The sequence below is a fragment of the Mustela nigripes genome, chromosome 8, assembly GCF_022355385.1.
Source record: "Mustela nigripes isolate SB6536 chromosome 8, MUSNIG.SB6536, whole genome shotgun sequence".
Taxonomy (NCBI): domain Eukaryota; kingdom Metazoa; phylum Chordata; class Mammalia; order Carnivora; family Mustelidae; genus Mustela; species Mustela nigripes.
Genome location: NC_081564.1, coordinates 67,131,555 through 67,143,562, shown reverse-complemented (window position 1 = coordinate 67,143,562; position 12,008 = coordinate 67,131,555). Strand labels below are relative to the sequence as shown.

At 42.3% G+C, this 12,008-nt stretch overlaps 1 protein-coding gene across 2 annotated transcripts in view; it reads left to right on the top strand.

The window, feature by feature from the left end:
• The first annotated feature begins 1,974 nt into the window (after nucleotides 1-1,974).
• The window catches only part of DYM (dymeclin), a 335,066-nt gene continuing 325,032 nt past the window's right edge, over nucleotides 1,975-12,008 (top strand). Inside the window, exon 1 of one of the 2 annotated variants that reach the window (XM_059409625.1) lies at nucleotides 1,975-2,260. The gene's annotated coding sequence lies outside the window, so the exon portion shown is untranslated. The remainder of the gene's footprint in view (nucleotides 2,261-12,008) is intronic. The other variant, XM_059409626.1, reaches the window with a different exon arrangement.

Below are 12,008 nucleotides of genomic sequence, written 5' to 3'. Positions count from 1 at the left end.
TGTTATCTTAACCCTTTGCTATGTAACCAAACAAACTCATAGGTTTTGGGGATTAAGATGTGGATGTCTTCAGGGAGACCATTATTCTGCCTACCACATGCAATAATTTTAGATTTACACAAGAGTTGCAAAGCACAGAGTTCCTATATATCCTTCACCCAGTTTCTTTTAATGTTAGTATCTTGCATAATAACAGTAACACATTTGTCAAAATTAGGAAATTAACATTGGTACAACACCCTTAACTAAACTCCAGACTTCATTTGGATTTCATAAGTTTTCCCACTATTGCCTTTTTTGGATTCGAGGATCCAACCAGGACACCCAGTTGCATTTAGTAGGTTTTCATGTCTTTCCTGCTAGTGTTTCTGCACTAACCTGACACTGATGTAATCAAGTTGGTCAAAGTTATCAATGACAGTGGTTCTGGCAGTGTTGAGAGATGGTGACAAAAGATAATACTTAGCACATTACATGTGCTTAATACTTTCACATTACGTTTGTGAAAGATTGCTACCCAACTCATGGTTCATACATTGGGAAAACCATTCCTAATTTAACACTCTGATTTATGATGATTGCCTAGCAGTATTATAACATTTACCAAGGAACACTGGTAAGACCCTTTTTATTTCAAGCTATCCAAAAAATATTAAAAAGAGGGGACATTAAATTTTAATAACAAGTTTGCCTCAAAGTAGGATAAGTTGCTTCTTGGTCTATAAAGCTAGTTCTGAAGAGAGGTTCACATTTATTTCTAGATCATTTTGGGGTAGCTAGAGGGTGTAATTCTTGGTACAGGCAAAAATATTAAGTACTTTGAGTTTGGTTTGGGGGCCTCTCTTTTTGCTAAAATTTAAAAATAAAAATTATAAAACTATAGATGTAACACATATTCATTGCAGGAAAAATAGGAAACAGGGAAAAACGGAATTTAATTACACGAGATCTCATTCCTCGAAGTTTATAATTGTTAATATTCTTTTAGCCTTCCCCCCCACTGTGTGTGTATATACATATACAGTAAACATAAACATAATTCATTTATGAAAATTGGATACTATACATATTGTTTCCGCTGGGTATATCATGAGCGGGTATCCTTAGTATCCTTTACAATGGCTACATAGTAGTGCCCACCTCTTCTTAGCTAGGCTCTCAGGTACTTTGTGTTTTAGTGTGTTTTCCTGAAATAATCTGTAAACTCGGGGAATTTATTGGCAACAGATGACAGAAAAGTACATAGAAGATCTGTATGGTACTTCTCAGAGTGCATTTGACACACTGTAAAACAGAAGTAATAGTGATATCTATCTCGGTGTTATTTGGAGAAACAACAATGTACCGCACATAGAAAACAACATAATGGGACTTGTTAATTATTGTTATTGATTCGGCAATAGTCCTATATGAGAAGAATTATCATCATCTTGCATTTATTTAAGAAGAGGAAGCTGATGGGAAAAACTCAAGGACGTTTGTCAGTCTGGTAACAGCCTCATTTCACTTCGAATTTCATTTTTTGGGAACTGCACTGTATTGATACTCTTTCCTATGAGACTTGCCCTTTCTGTAAATGGTGCAGTTAGTTATAGATCTACTACCTGCCTTCATTAAAAATTATTTTCTGGAAGTCAGCTCTGGACACAAGGGTTTGCAAAGAATAAAGATAGAGATAAAAAATAATAATACCCCCAAGATAAATGATTTTCCTTTTTCCAACTCTTCAGAGCCCGACACGGAACTCCTGACTTTGGGATGGTTATCCCAGTTGGAAAAAACAGGGGCCTTAACAAAGCTAAGTCACACCACTAGTGTGGTGCTTGCGATCCAGCGATCTGTAAGAGGGATTAGCCGCTTCTCGAATTTGCCACGTGGCTTTGCCGTTGCCCTGGATGCGCTAAGAGGGTGGAGGAACGCCCAACGTCTGAAGGACTACATTTCCCAGAAGTCTGCGCGCCGCGCGCCACGTGATCGTCCGCCGGAGCGCGCCCGGCCGTTCGGTCCCCAGCGGCGTTCTCTGCCGCTTCCCTCTTCTCTCCCCGCCTCCAGGCCTCCGCACGGACGCGGCCGAGGCGGGAGCCGAGCCGGAGTCGAGCCGGAGCTGAAGCCGGAGCCGCAGAGACGTGGAATCATGAAGGCCTGAGCCGGCGTGCACCACCCTGGCTGCGGCGGCGACGGCGGTTTCTTCCGATCCCCCCTGGCCACCAACTCGTGTGTCGGTGGAGCTAGAAGCGGATCTGCCCTGCGGCTGAGACAGGTGGGCTGTGGCGCCGCCCCCAGCGGAGCGGCCCTAGAAGCCTGGCGGCCCCCCCCCCCCCCCCAGCCCCTTGTCCGAGCGGGATCGCGGACGCATCCCGTCGTCGGGACAGCTCCGCTGGCACGGGGGAGAGGGTCCTTTCCTGCCAGTGGGGGACTGGGCCACCGTGGAGGGGTTGTGCCTGGGCCCCGAGAGCCGCCCGCATCTTCCCCCCGCCCCCTTTCAGGGCACAGTGGGCACTTAAAGGGTGAGGGAGTGTGTTAGTCAAGAATGAGAGGGACCTCTGTCCGAGTCTAGTGTTAAGAGTTGGGGGGATACTGAAGAGCAGGTAGATAGAGGCTTCGGGAGATGGGGCGATGTGGATCTGACAAATGGGCGTGTAATGGGCAGGGTGAGCAGCAGTGTTGATCTTTCTTTCCTTTTCGTTCCTTCTTGAGGTATACATTGTTCTGGAGAAGTAGTTCACAGACCGTAAAACTCACCCTTTAAAAGTACAATTAAAGTATAACTCCGTAGTTTTTAGCATATTCTCAGGGTTGTGCAACTGTCTTAATTCCACAGCATTTTTATCGCGCAAAAAGAAACTCGTATTCATTAACAGTCTCTCTTTATTTCCCCCCATTCCCACTTCCTGACACCTGGCAGTTGTGTTTTAACCGAAAGGGTGGGAAGTTAGCCCAGATGTTTGAGAGCTGGTGGTAGTAGTGGGTGATCAAGCTGATAGCAGGAAGTACTGAACGGGGGTAGAGGAATGTTGGGGTGATTGTGATAGGGCCGGCAATGGGGTACACAGAATGAACCGTATAGGGGTGTACATGGAGTGGGACCCCTGAAGGGGAGACGGGAGGTTGGAGGGAGAGGCGCGTAGAGAGAAGCTGCTGTGAAAACATGGGGGATGGACTCCGTGGAGGGGAGTGTTATCTCAGAGAGGATCCCAGGCCTTTGGTCTGATGGTGGAGGGCGCCAGAAGGAAACTGGAGGTGGAGGGAAGAGATCTATAGGAGTAGGGGAATGGTTGTTGCTGAGCATGAAATTTGTGAATATAGATTTCTAGAATGATCATTCTTTTTTGTAATTTTTATCTTAGATTATCTCTTGGCATCTCAGAGTGACCAAGTATAAATATTGCCATTCTGTAGATGAAGAACAGGCTCTTAGAGGTTAAGTGATTTGGCGAAACTTTTAAGGTTAATAGGGTAAAATGAGTTGGGGACTTAAGAATAATTGACTTTAAAAAATAATCGATTGAACTATAAATTGCAGGTGGCTTGAGTGGCAGAGAGTTGAGGGGGGCAATGTCACGAGAAGGAGATTCAACTGTTAAATATATTGAGTCTGTATTATGAGAGAGTCCAGGGACTTTGTTTATGTAACTTTTAAATACAGAAAAGCTTAAACATTGAAATAATTTAATATCGCCCATGTACCCATTACCCAGCTTCGATGATTAGTAACTCAGGCTCATTTACTTTCATCTTCCTTATCCATTCCTATCCCCACTCCCAGCTATTTTAAAGCAGACCATAGGCATATCATTTCATTTGTAAATATTTGAGTGTATATCTGTAGAAGGTTGATTCACTCTCTTCCTAATATGTCCACATTACCATTATCACATATAGAAAAATTAATAGTAAGCTCTTAATATCAATATTTAGAAGGACTTATTTTTTATTTATTTTTTAAAATATTTTATTTATTTATTTGACAGAGATCACAAATTGGCAGAGAGGGAAGCAGGAGTGGGGGGAAGCAGGCTCCCTGCCGAGCAGAGAGCCTGATGCGGGGCTTGATCGCAGGACCCTGAGATCATGACCCAGTTGAAGGCAGAGGCTCAACCCACTAGCCACCCACAGGTCCCTAGAAGGACTTATTTTTTAAAATGTAACATCCATTTGGTACAAGGAAATTACATAGTGCAAACACTTTGATGTTTGACTCTCTAAAAAACATGGTATAATTGTTTCCTGATTTTTTTTTCCTGTTATCCTCTTATTTTCTTGGTTGATATGGTTCATCCTTCTACAGAAAGTTCAAAGAATTGTCACTTTGGCTGGCATTTTAAGTGATGGAGTTTTCATGAGAGCAGGAGCAGCAGGAGAGCAGGAGAAAAATAGAAGTGAAATACCTGTGCAAATTTTAAAAAGTGAAATATACATGCACTAATAACGTATGTCTCATTGCTCTAAATATTTGGGCAATTTGATTACACTTTTTAGATACTTTCACATATTGTTACAAGTTTACTGTGTATTAGTTTTCTTTTCTTTTCTTTTCTTTTTTTAAGATTTTATTTTAGAGAGGGCATGAGGTAGGGGGAGGAAGGACAGAGGGAGAGCGAAAGGGACAAATAGACTTGGCGCTGAGCACAGAGCCCTAAGTGGGGCTTGATTCCAGGACCCTGAAGTTATGACACTTGACTGACTGAGCCACCCAGGCCCCATGCATATATTAGTTTTCTATGCTTATTTTAATATGTTACCACAAATTTAGTGTCTGAAAACAACACACATTATTTTTAAGTTCTGTATTTTGAAGTCCAAAATGGGTCTTACTTGGCTAAAATCAGTGTGTCTGCAACGCTGTGTTCTTTTCTAGAGGTTTGTAGGGGAGAATCTGTATGCTTGTTTCTTCCAGCTACCGGTATTCCTTGGCTCGCCTCCCTTGGGCTTCCTCTTCAAAGCCAGCAATATTGCATCTCTTCGCCCATTCTGTAGTAGGTCTCTGATCACAACTGGGAAAGGTTAAGGACCCGTGTGATTAGATCAGGCCCACCTGGATAATTTAGGAGAATTTCCCCCATCCTAAGGTTCTTAATTATAGCTGCAAAATCCCCTCTGCCAGGTAAGCTAACAATCACGGGTTCCACTGATGAGGATATGGACATCTTTGGGGGCTATTGTTCTGCCTACCATAGTGTGTTACGGGACATTTTGCTGAGCCTTGATTCCTTGAGTTAGCTTCCTTTATTGCTACAAATTCAGTGTGTTGTCTTTCACTTTAGGTAATGGGAATGGTTAGCAATAGAGAGGACCACTTCGTTTTCCTTTTCAGTGACTTTGACCAACATAAGAAGTTCCTGTGTGCTTGCAGTATAGGTTTTGGTAAAATGAAACCTTTAAAAGTGATTTAAGCATTAAAGCAATGTGTAAAGTCTTTCTGTATTAGATTTGGTCTCCTTGTATTTACGTTTTTTAAGTACTGTATACTTGTAATCAGAGCGTATGTAATGCTCAGCAGCTTCTTGAAGTCATAGGACAGTCTGGGGTAGTGATGGCTCCTGTGCTCCCATTGAGAAGTCTCTGTCCCGGGGGTGGTCGAGGCACCCCCAATCCAACAGGAAGACTTTTTCGTTTTTGGAGAGAGGGAGTTGCCGGGAGGGTCAGTGGGAGAGAGAGAGAGAGAGAAAGAGAGAAAGAGAGAAAACCTCAAGCAGGCTCCACGCTCAGTGCAGAATTTGACATGGGGGCTCACTCTCACAACTCTTGAGATCATGACCTGAGCTGAAATCAAGAGCTGGATGCTTAACTGACTGAATCACCAAGCGCCCCCAGAAAGACTCTTAAAGTGAGAAAATATGCAGGAAGAATGAGCTCCAGAAAGACTTCGAGTTGAGGCTCCTTCTCAACTTTTCTTTCTGTGACTTGGTTGAAAAGGGCTGTGAGCCTGAACAGGTAAGGGGCCTGATGGCTGTTGCTGCTCTTTCTTTCCCAGGACCAAGAGAAGACTGAGTCTGGGAGGTACAGAGGACTTAAGGTTAAGTCCTCTAGTCTGGTATCCTACTTCCTGAGGGGTTTGTGCATTCCACCTTAGCTCTCAAGGCCTTGACCATGTCCGGGTGTGAAGGTCCTGGCTGTGATGGTGGTGTGTTTCAGTGTACCACTTCTTAATTAAGTGTAAGGCGAATTGTTTGCTGTCTGCTCCTGCCTCTCAACTCGTTTCCCCTTAGAAGGTTCTTCGTGGAGCTAATGCTCTGAACTTCTACTTAAAAACTGCATGTAAACAGTGTGTAAATTATCCATCTGTTACTTTTTTAATTATTTATTTATTAATTATTATTATTATTATTATTATTTATTTATTATTATTATTTATTTATTATTATCACTAGTCAAAATAGCCTAAGCTAGTAGGGTTGAGAACAGCTTTACAAATAGGTCTTATTAACAGAATTTTTTTTTTTTTATTCATTCCTTTCAGGAAGTTTGGTTGGTACTTTTTGATCTTATCTAATTTTTATCATATTCTTTAAATATGCAGACATCAGGCCAGGGTTGTGGGGTTGGGGTGGGGCTGGGTGTGTGGACAAAATGGGTAAAGGTGCTCAAAAGGTATAAACGTGTAATTTTAAGTCATGGGTTGGGGGAGTAATGTGCAGCATGGAGACTGTAGTTAATACTTATTATATATTTGAAAGTTGCTAACAGTAGATCTTTTAAGTTTTCATCATCAGAAAAAATTGTAATTATGTATGGTGATGGATATTAATTAGACTTAATTGTGACGATTTTGCAATATAGACCTAGGGAACTGTAATGTTGTACACCAGAAACTAATATAGTGCTACATGTCACTTCTATCTCAACTTACAGACAATGCTGGGCACCTGGGTAGCTCATTTGGTTAGGCATCTGGCTTTTGGTTTTATCTCAGGTCATGCTTTCAGGGTCGTGAGATTGAGCCCCTCGTTGGGCTCCAGGCTCAGTGTGGAGTCTGCTTGGGATTCTTTCCCTCTGCCTCTGCCCCTCCCCCAGCGAGCACACACCACACTTGCTCTAAAATAAATAAGAAAATACAAATGCAGACACTAAAAGTGGCTGTTAATTCAATAAAGACACTGGAAGAATTAAACAGTGTACATTTTGTATGTCATGTGGCTGATAATTTCTTTTTTAGATTGGTTCAGTCACTGAATCTTAACAATTCTTTCAGAATATCTCTTGTAACCCTTCGCCTTAGAATACCTTTTTTTTTTTTAAAGAGATTTATTCATTTATTTTAGAGAGTGAGAGAACGAGCGTGCAGGGGATCAGAGGGAGGGACAGAGGAGGAGAGGGGATCTTAAGCCGACTTCGTACTTAGTGCCGAGCCTGACTCAGGGCTTGATTTCACGACCCCGAAATCATGACCTAAGCTGAAACCAAGAGTCAGATGCTTAACCGACTAAGCCACCCAGGCACCCCACCTTGGAACACTTTTAAAGCCTCCTGCTTCAGTTAAGATTAGGTTTGGCCGGGGGTAACAGACACTTGATTGAATAATAGCTTAAACATGTTTGTTTCTCATGTAAAAGTCCAGGTTGACAATCCAGGGCTGGTGTGGTGGCTCCAGTGTCACAGGGGACTGGGTTTCTTACTCTGTCATCCTTAGGGTGTGGTCCTTGATTTCTGGGTCCGGATGGTGATGCATGGCATGCAATTAGATAAATGGTCTGGTACCCTCAAGAACATTCTGCACTGGACTTAAATATTTTGAAATCATCAGTGTATAGTGGAAGAGTTCTCTGATCTACAAGCCTCAGGGTTGGGTGTGCTCTTACAGTTCCAGTGGGCAAAGTAGAAGCCCATTAGGAAGTCTTCCTGTTGTAAAGCATCAAGCATCAGCTTGCGCTCTGGCCTTTTTTGCTTCCACTCTGATTCCCTCCCTACTCCAGCCTTGTTGAACTTCTTTCTCTTCCTTAAATGGACCCTTGCCTGTTTTTGTCTTCACTTGAGGCCTTTTATACCTAGTGTTCTCTTTGCTTGGACAATTTTCTGAACCCCACACCCAAGTAGGCCAATCCTTCTTATCCTTCAGGTCTTAGCTTTTGTGGTCTGACCTCTGGGAAGCTTTCACTGAGTCTTGAATAGTTGCTGTATTACAATTTCATGTTGATTTAGCTGTATCTTATACTCAACTGTAAATAAATTCCATTCTTCATATTTGCAATCTTGGCACTTAGCATCATGCTGGCTACACAGTGGGCTCTCAGGCAATAATGACAGACCCCCTGTGTTTACATAAGCATGATGGGATAGAGCTTGGGTAATGCTAGTTTGTGTTTTCAACCCTGCACTGCTCTTTGGTATTTGCACATTGAGTTGTTTATGTGAATCAGTGATCATGATAGTGGATAGTAAAGCACTTTCTCTCTAATTTGTTTAAGAGTTAATTTTCTACTTAAAGTAATGCTTGTGTTTTAGAAAAGATAAATAATATCAGAAGGCATATTATAAAAAATGAGCCATACCCTGTCTTCCCTGTCCTTTGTAGTCTAGTTCCCAGAGTCAACCACCCTTAACCATGTGTATACGTCATACGGCTCAGTGGCTGTTTTTCGATTTATCCATTGTGGCTGACACCTGTTGACTCCTTGTTATGGTAGATGAGGTGCTCTTCCTCTTCCTCCCCTCCCTTCCAGACCTTCTAGTAGAGAGACATGAGAATTCTTGGCTAATTTAGTGCTCAGTGTTTACCTTGCTAGGAGTACATAAATACTGCTCACTGCTGAGCCCCGTAATCTACCTGGGTTCCCTGCGCCCCACCCCCATTTGCGTATTTTTTCATGAACATAGTACTGATTTTTACCAAATACTGTGAAGGGCCTGTGGGGACTGGGGCCCAGGAAACCGATGCAGGATGTTGCTGTGGCTGCTGCTGTTGCCATGAGCGTAGAGTTGTTTGGTTCCTGTCCCAGAGGCCTCCTGGCTTTCTGGTGTGCGTGTGAGGTGGGCATTCACACCCAGCTGGGCAGTGTCTTGACTTAACACTCTTCTGTTTTTGGAGTTCCTGTTACTAACATTTTCCATGTTTGTCTCTTGTTCTTTATTACGGAAGTTTCTTTGATCTTATCTTGTCTCTGTCCAGTTTTTTAAAGGGCTTGTCAGGTATCCTTTCTTGTCCTTCAGCTGTTTCCTTTTCTGTGACATCTTGTTCTTGATTCATGGAAGCAATGTGGCCTAGTGGTTTCTGTACCCAGCCTGCCTAGGTGTGAACCCTGGTATGCCACTTTCTAACTGTAGTCTGGAGCAAGTCACTTAATCTTTCTTTGCCTCAGTTTATTTGTCTAGCCCAAGAGTTGGCAGATATTTGTGTAAAGGGCCAGATTGTAAATATTTTGGGCTTCGTAGGCCAAAAGGCAAAATGAAGGCTGTTATACAGGTACTTATGTAATGGGAGAGGAAAATTTTTCACAAGTTCTTTACTGATGAAATTCAAAATACAATACGAATAATGGTTGATAATTTATTTTGTAATAAGTTTTGCTACTGAGAAGAATGATCTCTTTTTGGAAGAAGGGGATAACATTTTGTCTAACAGGGTATACTAACTTTAAAGATTTTATTTATTTATTTGACAGAGATCACAAGTAGGCAGAGAGGCAGGCAGAGAGAGGGGGGGAAGCAGGCTCCCTGCTGAGCAGAAAACCCAGTGTGGGCTCCATCCCAGGACCCTGAGATCATGACCTGAGCCGAAGGCGGAGGCTTAACCCACTGAGCCACCCAGGCGCCTGAGGGTGTAACAACTTTAAACCTCAGTAGTCAATATTGATCACAAATGATCATATTTAATGTTGGTTTGTAATGAGATTTTTTTGTATTTTACTTTGACAGTATCTTTTTACATGGTACCTCCAAATACTGATGTCAGTCCATGAACATAGGGTTTTAGCGGAGCATATTATTACTTGGAAAGTATCTATAGAATTCTGCTAGATTCTTTTTTTGATAATAACCTTTTAGCAAATCATCACATTGATCACTCATCTCTTCCAGTTGAGGGTTAGGTAGAAGCTTCTTGTCGCACAGTTAAATGGTTTTTGAAATGTGGAACTTGTATTGAGGTCTGAAAAATGCTGGAAATGTAGTTTGATTTTGGAAAATGCATTTATTACATATTTGTGTGGCATTGGAGATCTCGCATCTCATTTTAATTTTTTATAGCCTGCTGAGCGTGTAAGGCAGCCCAACATCACTTGCGACTCAGTGTCAGTTGTCCTGTGAAATGACTACCTCAGTGCAAATTTTATGTGGAAGTATTACTGGCCTTTTAATTTTAGGTTGAATTCACCGATAAATATGAGCAAATCTGCAGCAAAAATGAATTTTCAAAGCCATTTAGTGTTCAGTAACAGTGACTGAGCGAGGTTCTTCAGAAAAATTTCGTTCTCATCTCTGAGCTTGAAAAATTTTCATAAAAACTGTACCCTGGCTAAGCCAGGACAGAATCGGGATTTTCAGCTTCTATTTCTTTTAAAGATTTTTATTTATTTATTTGACAGAGAGAGATCACAAGCAGGCAGAGAGGCAGGCAGAGAGAGAGAGAGGAGGAAGCAGGCTCCCTGCGGAGCAGAGAGCCCGATGTGGGACTCGATCCCAGGACCCTGAGATCATGACCTGAGCCGAAGGCAGCGGCTTAACCCACTGAGCCACCCAGGCGCCCCCAGCTTCTATTTCTGATGGAATTTTCATAGAACTGATGGCGGTAAAGTTCATGAAATTAATGAAGTTAACTGTTGTAACTGGTTCAGTAATGTGGTAGATTCAGGTATTTTTTGCCATCTACCTGCTCATTGATTATACAGTGAATAACGAGTAGGTTTTAGACACCTTGCATTTCCACAAGGTTTGTTAATTTATCCATCCACATGCCTCTTTTTTTTAAAGATTTTATTTATTTATTTGACAGAAAGAGATCACAAGTAGGCACAGAGGCAGGCAGAGGCCGGGAGGGAAGCAGGCTCCCTGCTAAGCAGAGAGCCTGATGCAGGACTCGATCCCCGGACTCTGAGATCATGACCTGAGCCGAAGGCAGAGGCTTTAACCCACTGAGCCGCCCAGGCGCCCAGTTTCACATGCATTTTTACCACCATCAGTTATTACGTGTCTTAGCAGATTCTACTTCAGGTTGTACTGAATTAGTATTTTTCTCCATTCTGGGGCGAAATATTCTGAGCTGTAATTGTTGCATACAGACTGCTCTCTAAACAGCTATTTTCACTGAATAACTGGTCTGAAAGGTGTTTACTTTTTCTGGACACATTTCTTTGCTGTAATCAAACACGGTTTAGTTTACTCGTGATTGGTCTGTGACTTTTCTTGTTTGGTTAACACGTGAGCCATTCGGAACTTTCTTTACTTTGGTTGCAGTCTCAGTTTTATCCTTTGTTGATGGGAAGACACTCTGCTGTGATGAAATGTCATGTTTTAGATTTGTTAGCTCTCCTGGTCGTGCTCCGTGGTAGGCCTGTCAGTCTGTTGTGATGAGTGCTTAGCTGGTCATGTCTTCCTGTATGGTATTCTGGTACAAGTACGATGCTGTTACATAACAGACACGACGCTTTGACATTTCATCAGATTTTTTAAAAAATGATCTATGCTCTGCTAAAGGCTTGACATCAAAGTCTACTTCTTTTCTTGTTTCCGCATGACAGATATCACTGGTAATAAGCGTTGCAACATGCAAGACACTTGAAATGCCGACTTCTGTCTGCAGAGATTTGTAGTGTGGTGATCAGCATAAAGGCATGAGAACATCACATCTGGTCTCTGTAGTAACTACTCAGCCCTGCTGTTGTATCATTAAAGCAGCTACAGGCAGTACGTGAACAATTGAACATAGCTGTGTTCCAGTAAAACTTTAATTATGGACACTGGCTTTTTAATTTTATGTGATTTCCACATGTCACAGCATATCCCCCCCCCCCCCACACACACACAGTTGTTTAAAAATGTAAAAATCATTCTTCGGACAGCAGGCTGGATTTGGC